Raw genomic sequence first — 14,761 nt, 5'->3', positions numbered from 1 at the left:
CACAGCGCCCTCCAGCGTGGCAGCAGAAAAACACCTTTTTTTGGAAATGGGTGCATAAATTGACACGTATTCCAAAAACTCGCTACGATATCAAGCTGAAAAATTTATCACATATACTAGAGATATCAGTAAACATATTGTGAAAAAATCACGTTTCTATCTTTTTTCCAATCCTCCAAAATAATTTTTCAAAAAAAGGCAAAAAAATTCTAGTTTTGATCCATTTGAAGTTTCAGCCTTATACAAAACACAATATCTCGACCTTTCATATGTCGCTTTTGTAGAAGCTGTTTCTTTCTATGGGATTTCGCTCCCATGAAGTATACACCAAATTAACATTCGTTAACACTTTCGGAAACTTTCTTGAAAGAAATACACAAATCAGTGAAGTGGGAAGTGACTTGTAATGGTCATTTCCCATACGAATTGGACTTTATTTTAGCCATTTTTAACGTCGTGAGCTTGGGAATTCCTGCTTGCATCCCCACCCGCCGTAACTATGTAAAGCAATAAATAATCATAAATAAACTAATATCCATGCGGTATCAATCACACCAGAACCTCCTAGTAACCGAGTTGCTGAAAATTGCGGTTAGCGACAAAAATTCTCTTCGCGTCAACATTATCTTCATTATCATCAACGGCGCAACAACCGGTATCCGGTCTAGGCCTGCCTTAATATGGAACTCCAGACATCCCGGTTTTGCGCCGAGGTCCACCAATTCGATATCCCTAAAAGCTGTCTGGCGTCCTGACCTACGCCATCACTCCATCTTAGGCAAGGGTCTGCCTCGTCTTGTTTTTCTACCATAGATATTGCCCTTATAGACTTTCCGGGTGGGATCATCCTCATCCATACGGATTAAGTGACCCGCCCACCGTAACCTATTGAGCCGGGTTTTATCCACAACCGGACGGTCATGGTATCGCTCATAGATTTCGTCATTGTGTAGGCTACGGAAACGTCCATCCTCATGTAGGGGGCCAAAAATTCTTGGTAGGATTGTTCTCTCGAACGCGGCCAAGAGTTCGTAATTTTTCTTGCTAAGAACCCAAGTTTCCGAGGACTACATGAGGACTGGCAAGATCATAGTCTTGTACAGTAAGAGCTTTGACCCTATGGTGAGACGTTTCGAGCGGAACAGTCTTTGTAAGCTGAAATAGGCTCTGTTGGCTGACAACAACCGTGCGCGGATTTCATTATCGTCGTTGTTATCGGTTGTGATTTTCGACCCTAGATAGGAGAAATTGTCGACGGTCTCAAAGTTGTATTCTCCTATCCTTATTCTTCTTCGTGTTTGTGTTTGACCAGTGCGGTTTGATGTTGTTGGTTGATTCGTCTTCGGTGCTGACGTTGCGACCATATATTTTGTCTCTCTTTGTGATCTCGCGCCGCCTGCTCGATCTGGATGAAGGTAGTTTGTACGTCTCGGGTGGTTCTTCTTATGATGTCGATATCGTCAGCATAGGCCAATAGTTGGGTAGACATGAAGAGGATCGTACCTCTTGCATTTACATCAGCATCACGGATCACTTTCTCGAGGGCCAGGTTAAAGAGGACGCATGATAGGGCATCCCCTTGTCGTAGACCGTTGTTGAGGTCGAATGGTCTTGAGAGTGATCCTGCTGCTTTTATCTGGCCTCGCATATTAGTCAGGGTCAGCCTAGTCAGTCTTATTAATTTCGTCGGGATACCGAATTCCCTCATGACCGTGTACAGTTTTACCCTGGCTATGCTATCATAGGCGGCTTTAAAGTCGATGAACAGATGGTGCAACTGTTGTCCATATTCCAATAGTTTTTCCATCGCTTGCCGCAGAGAGAAAATCTGATCTGTTGCTGATTTGCCTGGAGTGAAGCCTCTTTGGTATGGGCCAATGAAGTTCTGGGCGTATGGGGCTATCCGGCCTAGCAAGATAGTGGAGAATATTTTATAGATGGTACTCAACAACGTGATACCTCTATAATTGCTGCACTGTGTGATATCTCCCTTTTTATGTATGAGACAGATAATGCCTCGTTGCAAATCGTCAGGCATTGATTCGCTGTCCCATACCTTGAGCACAAGTTGATGAACCACTTGGTGTAACTGGTCGCCTCCATATATAACCAATTCGGCTGTAATTCCATCGGCTCCTGGCGACTTATGATTTTTTACCCGATGAATTGCACGGACTGTTTCTCCTAAACTTGGTGGTGGCAGTATTTGTCCGTCGTCTTCAGTTGGCGGGACCTCCAACTCGCCGATGTTCTGGTTGTTCAGTAGCTCATCAAAGTACTCAACCCATCGCTCTAATATGCCCATTCTGTCGGAAATCACATTTCCCTCATTGTCTCGGCAGCATGACCATCGAGGTGTATAAGGTTTCATCCTGCTGACTGGTTGGTAAAACTTCCGCGCCTGGTGCGGTTGCTCCCTGTACTTTTCTAGTTCACAAACTTGTTGGTTCTCCCAGGCTTCCTTTTTCCGTTTGTGAAGTCGCTTCTCCGCTCGACGGAGTTCGTGATAAGTTTCTGCGCGTGCCCGCGTTCGTTGAGAATGCAACATTACTCGGTATGCGGCATTCTTCCATTCCGTTGCTAGCTTACATTCATCGTCAAACCAGCCGTTCCGACTCCTTTTGCGGCTGGGGCCAAGTATGTTTGTGGCCGTGTCCATGATAACGTTCTTCAGGTGATTGTGAAGATCATTTGTTGATGCTTCATCTCCAGGTCCTCTGTTGACTGCAGTTATTGCGGCATCCATTTCCCTCTTATAGGTGTCGCGGAGGGTTGTGTTGTGGATGGCTTCAGTGTTCACTCTCACCTGATTGTCAGAGGGGATTCTAGGTGGTATGGTTATTCGAGCTCGGAGCACCATGCCAACGAGATAGTGGTCCGAGTCTATATTGGCCCCCTATATGTTCTGACATTCATCAAGGCTGAGAATTTGGTTGAAAGTGGTCCCGTCTGGAGAGGCCCACGTATGTTTGTGGACCGCTTTCCGCGCAAACCAGGTACTTGCAACAACCATTTCATGTGACCCTGCTAATTGAATAGTCCGCAGTCCGTTATCATTTGTTTTTACGTGTAAGCTACGGGAGCCAACGTATCGCCTGAATACGGGCTCCTTCCCTACTTGGCTGTTAAAATCTCCAAGTATGATTTTGATATCATATCTGGGACACGCTTCGAGGATTCGTTCTACTGCCTCGTAGAAGGTATCCTTCTCCGACTCTGCAGTCTCCTCTGTAGGGGCGTGAACATTTATGAGGCTTATATTTCTAAACTTGCCTTGCAAGCTCAGAGTGCATAGTCGTTCGCTTATGTTTTCAAAGCCGATAACAGCAGGTTTCATTTTTTGGCTGACTAAGAAACCTACTCCGAGCACATGGTTTACTGGATGACCGCTATAATATAGCCACTACACTTCTCCAGGAAACCGGTCCCTGTCCATCGAATCTCCTGTAACGCTGTTATATCAGCCCTATATTGGGACAGGGTATCGGCTAGCTGCTCATCCGCTTCATCTCTGTACATGGAGCGCACGTTCCATGAGAAAATACGCAAATCGTTATTCCGTTGTCGTTACCGGTTCCGTCGTTTTAAAATCCGTCCTGTCCGAGGCTCCTGTTGTGGCTTCGTAACAAGTTGTTTTCCGTGTAGGATTGTCAGCCCTACCCAACCCCCAACCTGGAGGACCAGTTGGTACACTTTGTCCCGTTTTTAGGCGCGGGAGACTCGCCTTCATCCTTCTCCGTCTGCAGCTTTTCGTTAAGAAAGAGCTCCCAGCGGTCACCACGTGGAGGTGGAGATAGGGTTTGGTAGTAGAGCTGTTGATGTTGGTTCAGCAGGCATTTCCCAGGTTTTATGCTCCATCGTGGGTACGAATCCACGTTTCGCCTTGGGACCTATACTACCCTTTGACCACTCGTCAACATTAACCGTCTTTAAGTGGCGAAGGCAGAATAGATCAGATACAAAATAGTCCATTAGAAAGGTTTTTTAGGAAAAATGTTCAATCTTAAAATTAGCTTCTTGTTGACTGAGGTATGTAAGGTAATATGATATGTTTTATAAATATGGTTTTAAAAATAATAAAAATTACATATAATAAGTAGGCAGATGTAAATACATGAAAAGAAAATCTTTGTGGTGGAGATATCCTGAAGAAATTTATTTAAAAATTGTAATTTAAAACTTTGAGAGGTGAGTAGCGACTTTAAAAACACAGGAAAAGAAAATTTAAAAAAACCATTTGTGACAATAAAGACATGCTTGTCCACTGACAACTTCCTGCAACTTAAATATGTTGATCAAGCAAATTTTCATGATTAACTTATTTTTGTACTAATTACCATGTAACCGTTCATCACATCAGCACAATCATGATACAGCCAAAAATAATAAAAGACAGAGTTTTAAATGCTAACCCATTTATTCTACTTTACTTCTTCTCCAACCCATTTTTTTACATCAAATTTGTATGAGTGTCTTCAAAGACGTACTGAAATCCCCTCCCCCAATGCAAATATTTTTCATACAAAGAGACTCATGAAAACTGATAAAAAAATGGAAGAGTAAATTCCTCAATTCCACAGGATTGAATGACCGTAAATGTATGGAACCAGCATGCAATCAGTTTTACAGCTGCAGGATGCATAGAACATCTCACTGCTTGCTATTCAATTAAAACTGAGTAGATGGTAGCGTTGGGAAACAATTCAAACCCCCATTCTCCTGAAAATCGGATAAAGTAATCCAAATCAACACTTGCTCTAACACTCACCAAGATTCAACTTTTATCTCCATCATAAAAATGACATAACCAGAAAGAAACCTAATTCTGTCAATCCGACAATATTTTCCCATTTCCAGCTCCTTGCGGACCTAAAGAATGAAAACGAGGTTAATTCACCTGAAAGCTTGCATACCTATGTATACTGAAACGTGGGAGGTCAAGTCTCTTACAAAAAAGGACATTACACGTTTCTATACCCGCATGAACGCTATAATGATAATGCCCTCCTAAAGTGGACCGAAATATTCACTCTCATCCTATTCAGGTATACCAACGAATCCTGGTATTGTGCTTACACGAACATGAAATTGGTCTGCTAACAATGCATTCCACTCGACACGTTATTTCAAATATTCTTTGAGACAATATATTCTTTGTGTATATTTTCCGTTGTATTAACACCTTTTAAGTATAATTCATATAATTCAATTTTTTTATATTTCATTATATTTAGGAGGTTTTGTATTCCTGTTTTTCTTAAATTGATATGTGGCACCCCTACCCAGCCGGACGTATAGTGAGTTTTTTATTCCTCATATACCGGCATTTCGAGGACCAGTTGTCCTCTTCCTCAGTGAGTTTTTGTCTGAACTGCTTATGGCCCAGCTTGTCCTTAAATACCTAAATCCAGACCTTAATTGCTAGTTAATTTTATTGCCTAATTATCCCAAGAAACCAACTGTTGACGTTTCCTAAATCACTTTTAATTCTTCTTTTCTTCCCGTATCTTGTAGATGATGAAACTCTCTAATGCGTCCAATTTGGGGAAGTCATTAGCCTCCTTAATTACCCTTAGGAGGATAATCTAATCCCAGCTGTATAGACAGATGACTAACCTAGCAGGCTCCAATGCTTCCGAAGAATCCCTCAAGGTCAAATGATTGACTTTACTTCTGCGTAACGTGGGAAATATTTTAAAAATGTCCAAAAGGGGAAGCGACCAGGAACTTCTCGAAGCAGCAAAGGTTATCATTAGAGACGCCGATCCTTCTGCGCTTCGAAATGCCTCAATTGGTGCTAAAGTAAAAAACTCCTAGTGCAGCTTGGGGAGTATCGGGAGATATTCTAACCCATGTCGATGAGCTCAATGCCAGTTTACATCGCCATCCTCGGAGTGCTACTCCAATTTTGCAAAAAATGAGGGATCGCTCGATATCTAAATCACGGCCCCATACGCGCTCTTTTCTCCCTTTTCAGCCAACATTTATTGTTTTTTATAGGTTACCTCTTCACTCAGAATCATAGAGGATGACAAGGTGAATGACGCTGTGATAAATTTTGGATTTGAGACGTCTGTTGATGCGTCGATCACAAAGAACATCAGTTGTGGAACACTAGTTTATCCAAGTTGAGCTGATGCGTGAAGTAATTTGGGTTGATCCCAGATGTTTAAACCTCTCAGTTTTGAGCAGGTCATTGCCAGTGATAGTTTCTGTTTCATCGTCAAAAATTTTGTTTTATTCAGATTCTGTCTATGGCCGTGATGCATAAAGTGATCATTCCATTTGTGAACAAGTTGTCCAAGATAAGCTCTGCTGTGAGATGCTAAGAAAACATGAGCTGCATAGAGCGCTGGGCGTTGGATGTGACAGTGTCTATACAAGAACAAAGGGGAGTGGTAAGAGGGTGCTTCCTTGATGAGCACACGAAAAGGCACGAAGCGGTTTTTATATCCTTGCCATACTTCGAAGTTTAGATTGTACCAGATAAGTTCTTGTGGCACACGGTCAAAAGCTTTCCCCAGATCCAGAAATATAATTTAGAGAGAGCGATGCTTCTCCATGAGTAACCGCAGCGTGTATTGGGTTAATACTTCCGCGTTCAAAAATCTTCATGGTATAGGAATGTAACCGGATCGGATCATATTGGAACAGTGGTACTTTCTTGACAGTCAGATGATGTTCTACCTCCTGAATAACCCAATTGAAGAATTCACTAACCGACAGTGTTGGGTCCCAACTCTTCCCTTTTCAGAGCTTGGATGCGATGTCGTCAGGTCCTGTTGCTTTTCCCGATATCATTCGTTTTATTGCTTTAACGACTTTAGTGGCGCTGACAGATGGAATTGCTCCCAACAACAACAAACAAGAAATTTTTACATTGAAATCTGCTCGAAATATTCTCGCCATCTATCCGTTGCGGCTCGTCGGTCTGAAATGTTCGATATCCTGTATGCGTTGGTGTCGGCTTTTGACAAGCCGCCCCACGGTGTGTATTTCGGAACAGCGGAAACTCGACGCAGCCTACCGTGAAATTTCTCCCATCAACGCCGTGATTTACAGCATTCGGAAAACTAGGAAAGCTGAGCAAGAAGCAGTACGTTTCCTGATTAACTGCGGATCTATCATATCTATCTTGCCACAGTTACGTCATCCTCATCCATCCACCTACACATGTCGGTATCGTCAAAGAACGATGCCTAAGTAAATACTCGCTAGCATGTAAGTTAGTTTTATTGCATTGGACCTAAGTAAATACATAATTGTTAGTAAGTAAGATTAAGGAAAAGATGTGTATTTTATTGCTTGCATTGTGACCCTTTAAAAGGACATGTAACTGCAAGCAAAGCGTCAGATGTGAAACCCGGATCTAATATGTTTGAACACTGGCTGGCAGGCCGCAACAGATCCAAAAACATCGTTCTTACCAAGAACAATGAAAACATCGGCAGTGACGCTAGGAAAGCTCAAATACTCGCGGAGTATTTCCTAAATCAACTAAACTCTCCTTCACCTAGTAACAACCGATCCGTCAGTTCGATTGTAGACACGACAATCAAAGACTTTCTTCATGAGCATTCACTCAAACTAACTACCTTCTCCACCTTTAACCCATCCTGTAAATCAAATGACCCAAAAACCTTTTTGAGCTTACCACAGCTCGCAGCGATCACTAAAAGTCTTAACGGCAAAAAATCAACCGGACCAGATGACATAGCAAATATTGTCATCAAAAACCTCCCTAGGACATCAATGAAGTTCCTTCTTGCAGTCTTCAACAACTGCATCAATAACGGTTACTTTCCCACTACTTGGAGAGTAGCAAACTTAAGCCATTAAAAAAAAGGCGGCTCCCGCGAACCACAAAACTTCAGGCCCATCTCTATCCTCTCCAACTTGGACAAGCTCTTCGAAAAAGTATGGACAGTGGGATTAGTCCAACATTGAGATCGGAAAAACATTATTCCGAACCATCAATTCGGGTTCCGGACAAAGCACGGGACCCAACACGCACTAAGCTCCCTTCACGATTCAGTGACTAGCAGATTTAACGTCAATAACAAGCCCACAGTAGTGTGTGCATTAGACCCTGAAAAGGCATTTGATTCCGTTTGGGTCAACGGACTTATCTTCAAATTAATCAGCCTTGATTTCCCTACCCCGGTGATCAGACTTGTAATAAGTTTTTTCGAAGATAGGCATTTTTACATCAGCGTGAGAAATGATTATTCCGATCTCCTACCGGTCACTTCTGGAGTACCGCAGGGATCCATTTCAGGGCCTACACTCTACAACATTTTCTCGGCCGACGTTCCAATCTCAGAGAGCGGCACAGAACTATTATAGTTCGCTGACGACACGCTTATCTTCTCGTTGAGCCTCCGACCCGGTAAGGCAGCTAATGCTATAGAGAAATACTTAACAGATCTCTGCAAGTACTACCAGACCTGGGGGATAAAAATCAACGAGGTCAAAACACAGGTTATTACTCTTCGGAGAAAATCCAGATACTTGGGGTCTAGATCTATCCATAGAAAAGCTAAACGCTTAAAACTACGCATCGGGAATACCGTAGTAAACAGTTCACAACAGATGAAATACCTGGGAATGCTATTTCATGAACACCTACGATTCGACCCCCACCTTAATCTTGCTCTCAACAGAGCACGCGGTGCACTAAATAAAATCTACTCTATTCTTCGTAAAAGGGTAGGACTTTGCACTAAATCTAAACTGACCCTATACAAAGTCCTCATAAGACCGATTCTTTGCTACGGAGCCCCTACTTGGATCTCTTGCTCGACCAAAGCTATGAAGAAGTGCGAGTCCTTCGAGCGCAAAATTTTGAGATACTGCGTCGGCTTGTCGTACAATTGGAAAACCAAGAAGTGCGGCCGCAACGCCGAAGTGTACAGGCGAACAAAAGTTAAACCTCTGCGAGAGTTCGCTCTCAACCTGTTAGAAAGATTCTTCGAAAGAACGGAGAATCACCCCAATCCACTCATGAGGCAACTTTATCTGGAGGGTAACTCCACCCCATTGGCCACATTCTTAAGGCCTTGCCAAATTGTGAGCTCTGCATCAAAATCCGCCATTGTCTCTCTCTTTGACACTCCTTGCCTGGTAGGGGTGCACAGAGGTTAAGCGCGAAATTGTGAGCGCTGTAAAAACATTAGTTATAAGAATTAGATTTAAGTATTATTTATTGGATTAGATTAAGTTAGAATAAGTAAGTAAATAAGCCTTCTCGCGCTCTAGGTGCAGGCGCAATTTTTTTCAAATATATGTCCATTTTTTTTAATCATGAATTGTCAAGATCAATGTGTAACGTAAATACACCATAAAATGTAATATCAGAGAAGGTTGGGCAGGCCAAACATTGTAATAGCTCGCATCATTTTCTAGATTGTGTTACGAAAATGATTTGCAGGACATGCGATGAAACTTCTCTCTCTTTCGTTAATCGACCAGCCGAGCGCTAAGGCACTTTCACCTACTTAGGCTGAAGTTGCAAACAACGCTTTAAGTATGAAAAGTTTTGTTTTCTTTTATAAAAACATTTCAGTGGAAATTTGTCCCATTAGTACTTATTTTCTGAGAATGGGTCCGTGAAAGAAATGATCACTTTCAATCCCCCGCGCTCCCCTCCTTTTACATATATGGGGACCCCCCTTAAATTCGACGTAGAATGATGTACCTCACTCTATGCGTCAGCGTTGACAGTTCCCACCTTTACACCAAATTTGGTGCCACTCTCTGTAACTGTTTCCGAGAAAAATGTGTGTGACAGACAGACAGACAGTAAACCGATTTTAGTAAGGTTTTGTTTTACCCAAAACCTTAATTACGCAAAACCTTGAAAATTGAAAAAAGTGATTTTAGGAATTTTATGTTTTTTCTAGCCATCGTATACCTCAATTGGCCTCATCCGCGAAGTTTATGGTGTACCCTGGGCATAGGGTGTATTTATCTTGTTTTACTTTACAGATACTCCCTCCAAACTCCATCTGACGGGACAACAAGATCGAGAGGCATTGGCCCAACCAACTCACCCTCACGACTAGGCTTTCTTAAATTACAAACTATACACATGGATGAGTACATAGCATGTTGAATCGATTGCTTCCTAACTACTTCTATTTTATTCCCCGATTCCATAAATTGTTCAAATATTCTGTTTCGTGCGAGAATACCTTCAACTACGCTCTCAACCACGTTTTCATTGTATTGATTAAGTGCATGCATAACTTTTATGCAAATAGTCATCATATCCTGCATGCCAGAAGCATCACGGGAACCGTTTCGTGTAGTAACTACCATAACATTATCCTGCGATAAGGAATATATTCCTGTGCTACCACTACGAGTACTACACATGCCTGCAAATTTGCGTTTATAGAATTTCACTATTCGCGCGGTGAAAACGGAGTGGATTAGATTTTCCTGTTGTGGCGTTGGTTTTAGAATTGAATTTTCCCTGATTTTCAGAATGTTGCTCTGTAGTTGTGGCCACGCCATTTAATGTACTCACAGACACGTTTGCATATTTAGAATTGGGAGCTCCATCGCTTAAAGAGGTCATTCTAGCCATGTCCTTTTGAAAGTCCCGTCAGTTGCATGGTCATAAATTATGCAAACGGGGGAAGACATGTGAATTATGCAAGCACAGAAATCGGCGCGCTTATAATTGAGATAATTAATCATAACATGGAAGCAGAAAATCACTGAGGAGAGAGCAAAAGCTCGTTCTCAACGAGGTCTTGAATTCTTCAGCAACCGTAATTAAAGGTTCACCAGGATGTAAATATGCATATCTTTTGGTTGTATTCATACACTTCAATGTGTGTACAAGAGAAATGTTTGGTGCGGGGATATAGGAATTTTAAAGGATGAAAAAGGGATGCTATTTCTTAGCAAGAAGGGTCCCAGCCTAGTTTGGTGACGAAGGATACTTTGTGGCATTTTATAAAAAGATTTCAAAAGGTTTAAGATATCAGACGTACGGTTTAACTTTATTTTTTAACCAATTTTCAAATGTTTCAAATGTTTTCGGCTGTAATTATTTATTTTTAAGATTTTTCACAAAAACAAATTGGTTTACTGTCTGGCTAAGAGAAAAAATTGCATTTTTCAACATACATATAAATAACATATACCGACTGTGAAATCCCACGTATATTGTGAAATACATTTTCTTAAGTGAAGTTTGAGCCGTGGGTGGATTTTTATAAAAGCGATGAAGGGATGTAAAATTTGCTATTCTCCATTAAATGAGAAGTAGCGATTAGTGGTATTCGAAACAAATCTAAGATTTAACATTAACTCCAATGCCAGGCATTTTAATTAGCGGCGGTCAAAGGGTAGTATAGGTCCTAGGGCGAAAGGTGAATTGGTACCTACGATGGAGCATAAAACCTGGGAAACGCCTGCTGAACCAACACCAACAGCTCTGCTACCAAATCCTATTTTCACCGCCACGTGGTGATCGCTGGGAGTTCTTTCTTCATAAAAAACTGCAGACGGAGGAGGTTGAAAGCGAGTCTCCCGCGCCTAAAAACGGGACAAAATATACCAACGGGTCCTCCAGGTTGGAGGTTGGGTAGAGCTAACAACCCTACACGGAAAACTAAAGTTAAAAAGTCATGGAATGAGCCTCGGACAGAATGGATCTCGTAACAACTAACCCGGCAACGACAACGGAATAACGATCTCTGCATTTTCTCATTTAAGGGGGTCATCCCGTGTGTCGGGTTGGAGAAATCGATTTTTTTTGCATGAATTGTATCTATATATAGTGGAGAATATGTGGGCAAAGGGATTTTCCGATATTCCGAGTCGTTCAGAAATTACAGTGTTAAACAGGTAAGGAGTTCGCAGCCGCGGCTAGAGTACTCGATAAAAAAGAGCATCGAATCTTTTTTTACCTGTTAGTTTTTTACCTGAGCCTTATAAATTCGGACACAGGTATAAATATAAAAAGATGGAAAACCAATCAATTGTCTAAACTTATTTTCTGTTTGGAATAAAAAGGATAATCCAGTCTAGAGTGAGCACTGAAAGGCTTTCTAGCTATACTCAGTTATATTATATTTTGTTTTAAGTATTGTGCTGTTTGTGTGTTCAGTGATTTTTTTGAATGGATCGTACGAAGGGAGATCGTTTTAACGTTCCACGACATGTTCGCACTAAAAGACGAGTATTTGATGGGAATCGGTACTTATCAGAGCAGAAAAACGACTTCGCATCAATATCAGCAAAGAAACTGAAGATTGGATTTTGCTGAAGTTTTCTCCGGTATTTCTGTAAATAATAAAATATACGTAATAGTAAAAAAGGAATGCGTAGGATATGTCGAGAAAAGAATGGAAACTCGGCTTAGAAATGCAAAGAAGAATCACAAAGGCATTGGTGGAAACGGGGCTGGAAAACTTACTGATAACGACCTCACTATATTTTTTGGGCTAGCTATTCGTCGACACGCAAATTCGATTGAAGGAATGAAGCAAGAAATTTGGGCAACTTTCTTCCTAAATGTTCCACAGAGGAAAATCCTTAGCATCAAAATTGTCCAGCAGGCGAAGACAGTTGGTGCAAATGGCGCAAAGCGGAAAGGAGAACCGGATAGTTTCCACCACGAGAAGGCACCTGTGACTGAAGAAGTTCAAACAGTCATCAAACCAATCTACGAAGATTTGTCACGAGATGATCTCTTGAACAGATGTTTAGGAGCAGAGACCCAGAATAACAATGAGTCGTTAAATGCATTGATCTGAACTTTCGCTTCTAAACACCTTCATTCTGAGGCCAAGGTCGTAGAAATAGCCGCTTTTCTGGCTGTAATTGTTTTCAGTGAAGGATTTAACGGCATTTTCAAAATCCTAGTGACAATGGAATGTCAAGTTGGTCACATATGTCAGGTTTATGTCGACCGCCGTAATGAAGCGCGAATTTGGCGGTCCGAACGACGATTGACTGACCTCTCTAAAAGAGCCAGAATTGAAACCAGAGAGCAACAATAGGCCTTACAAGACTTTTTTGAAGAAACGGAGGGTGCTCTTTATGGAGCAAGTATAGCAGATTAATGGTGAGTTAAAATTTTACTGTTGATAATCACATTTAAATTTTCAAATGCGTTTTTCTCGAAACTGCATCTTGAAAATCGGCTGCCACCATAGCTCAAAATCTATTCAACCAAATTTTTTGAACTTTTCACAACTTCTTTAATACATATTTCTACGGTCCGCAAACTAAGATAATTGCAATCGGATGGGTCGCTTTTTTTTATTCATAAAAAAAGCTGTAAAAAAACACGAAAATCCAAAAAATTAAGTTTAAAAGCCCACCAAAAATTTACCTTCTAATATTTTCTAATTATCCTAGTTTGCGGACCGTGGAATATTGTCCACATTAAAATGCCGTTTAGTTTTCTTCCTCACATGAACACAGCGCCCTCCAGCGTGGCAGCAGAAAAACACCTTTTTTTGGAAATGAGTGCATAAATTGACACGTATTCCAAAAACTCGCTACGATATCAAACTGAAAAATTTATCACATATACTAGAGATATCAATAAATATATGGTGAAAAAATCACGTTTCTATCTTCATCCAGTCCTCCAAAATAATTTTTCAATAAAAGGCTAAAAAACGGCCTTCACACGGGATGACCCCCTTAAAGTACGCTTCCTGTACAAACCGAAGGATGCTGAGCAGCTAGCCGATATCCTATGCCAATATTAGGTTGATATAACAGCGTTGCAAGAGATGCGTTGGACAGGAATCGGTTTCCGGAGAAGAGCAGCAACACCATATGTTATAGCGGCCATCCAGTAAACCATGTGCCATGAAACCTGCTGTTGTCAGCTTTGGAAATATAAACGAAAGGCCATAAACTTTGCGTTTGCGAGACAAATTTAGAAATATGAGTCTCATAAACGTTCACGCCCCTGTAGAGGAGACTACAAAGTTGGAGAAGGATACCTTCTGCGAGGCAGTTGAGCGGACTCTCGAAGCCTGTTCCAAGTATGATATCAAAATCATACTTGGAGATTTCAACAGTCAAGTAATGACGGAGGCGATACACCGGCTCCCATAGCTTACACAGGGATACCAATGATAATGGACTGCGGATTATTCAGTTGACAGTATCGCACGAAATGGTTGTTGGAAGTACCTGGTTTACACGGAAAGCGGTCCACAACATGGGCCTCTCCAGACGGGACAACTTTCAACCAAATTGACCACGTGCTAATTAAATGCGTTGTCAAGTGGTTCATCAACTTGCGCTCAAGGTGTGGGACAGCGAATCAATTCCTGACTACTGGCAAAGAGGCATTATCTGATTCATACATAAAAAGGGAGATATCAAAGAGTGCAGCAGTTATAGAGGTATCACGTTGCTGAGTACCATCTATAATATATTCTTCGCCATCTTGCTAGGCCGGATAGCCCCATACGCTCAGAACATCATTGGCCCATACCAAATATGATCGTAACGTCAGTGCCAAAAACCAACTAACGAACAACATCAAACCGCACTTGTCAAACGGGAAAAATAAAGATAGAAGAATACAACTTTGAGACCGTTGATAATTTCTCCTACCTAAGCTTGAAAATCACAACCGATAACAGCTATGATGATGAAATCCGCGCACGGTTGTTGGCAGCCAAAAGAGTTTATTTCAGCTTATAAAAACTGTTCTGCTCCAAACGTCTCATCATAGGGTCAGAGCTCTTACAGCGCAAGACAATGTTCTTGCCAA

The 14,761-nt window shown here is 41.5% G+C and overlaps 1 protein-coding gene across 3 annotated transcripts in view; it reads right to left on the bottom strand.

Moving 5' to 3' along the window:
• Positions 1-14,761, bottom strand: part of LOC119650787 (ankyrin repeat and fibronectin type-III domain-containing protein 1) — a 320,628-nt gene that overhangs the window by 290,488 nt on the left and 15,379 nt on the right. The gene's annotated exons all lie outside the window — the stretch shown is intronic.

The sequence above is a fragment of the Hermetia illucens genome, chromosome 3, assembly GCF_905115235.1.
Source record: "Hermetia illucens chromosome 3, iHerIll2.2.curated.20191125, whole genome shotgun sequence".
In the NCBI taxonomy this organism is placed as follows: domain Eukaryota; kingdom Metazoa; phylum Arthropoda; class Insecta; order Diptera; family Stratiomyidae; genus Hermetia; species Hermetia illucens.
This window is presented reverse-complemented; position numbering and strand designations above follow the sequence as displayed.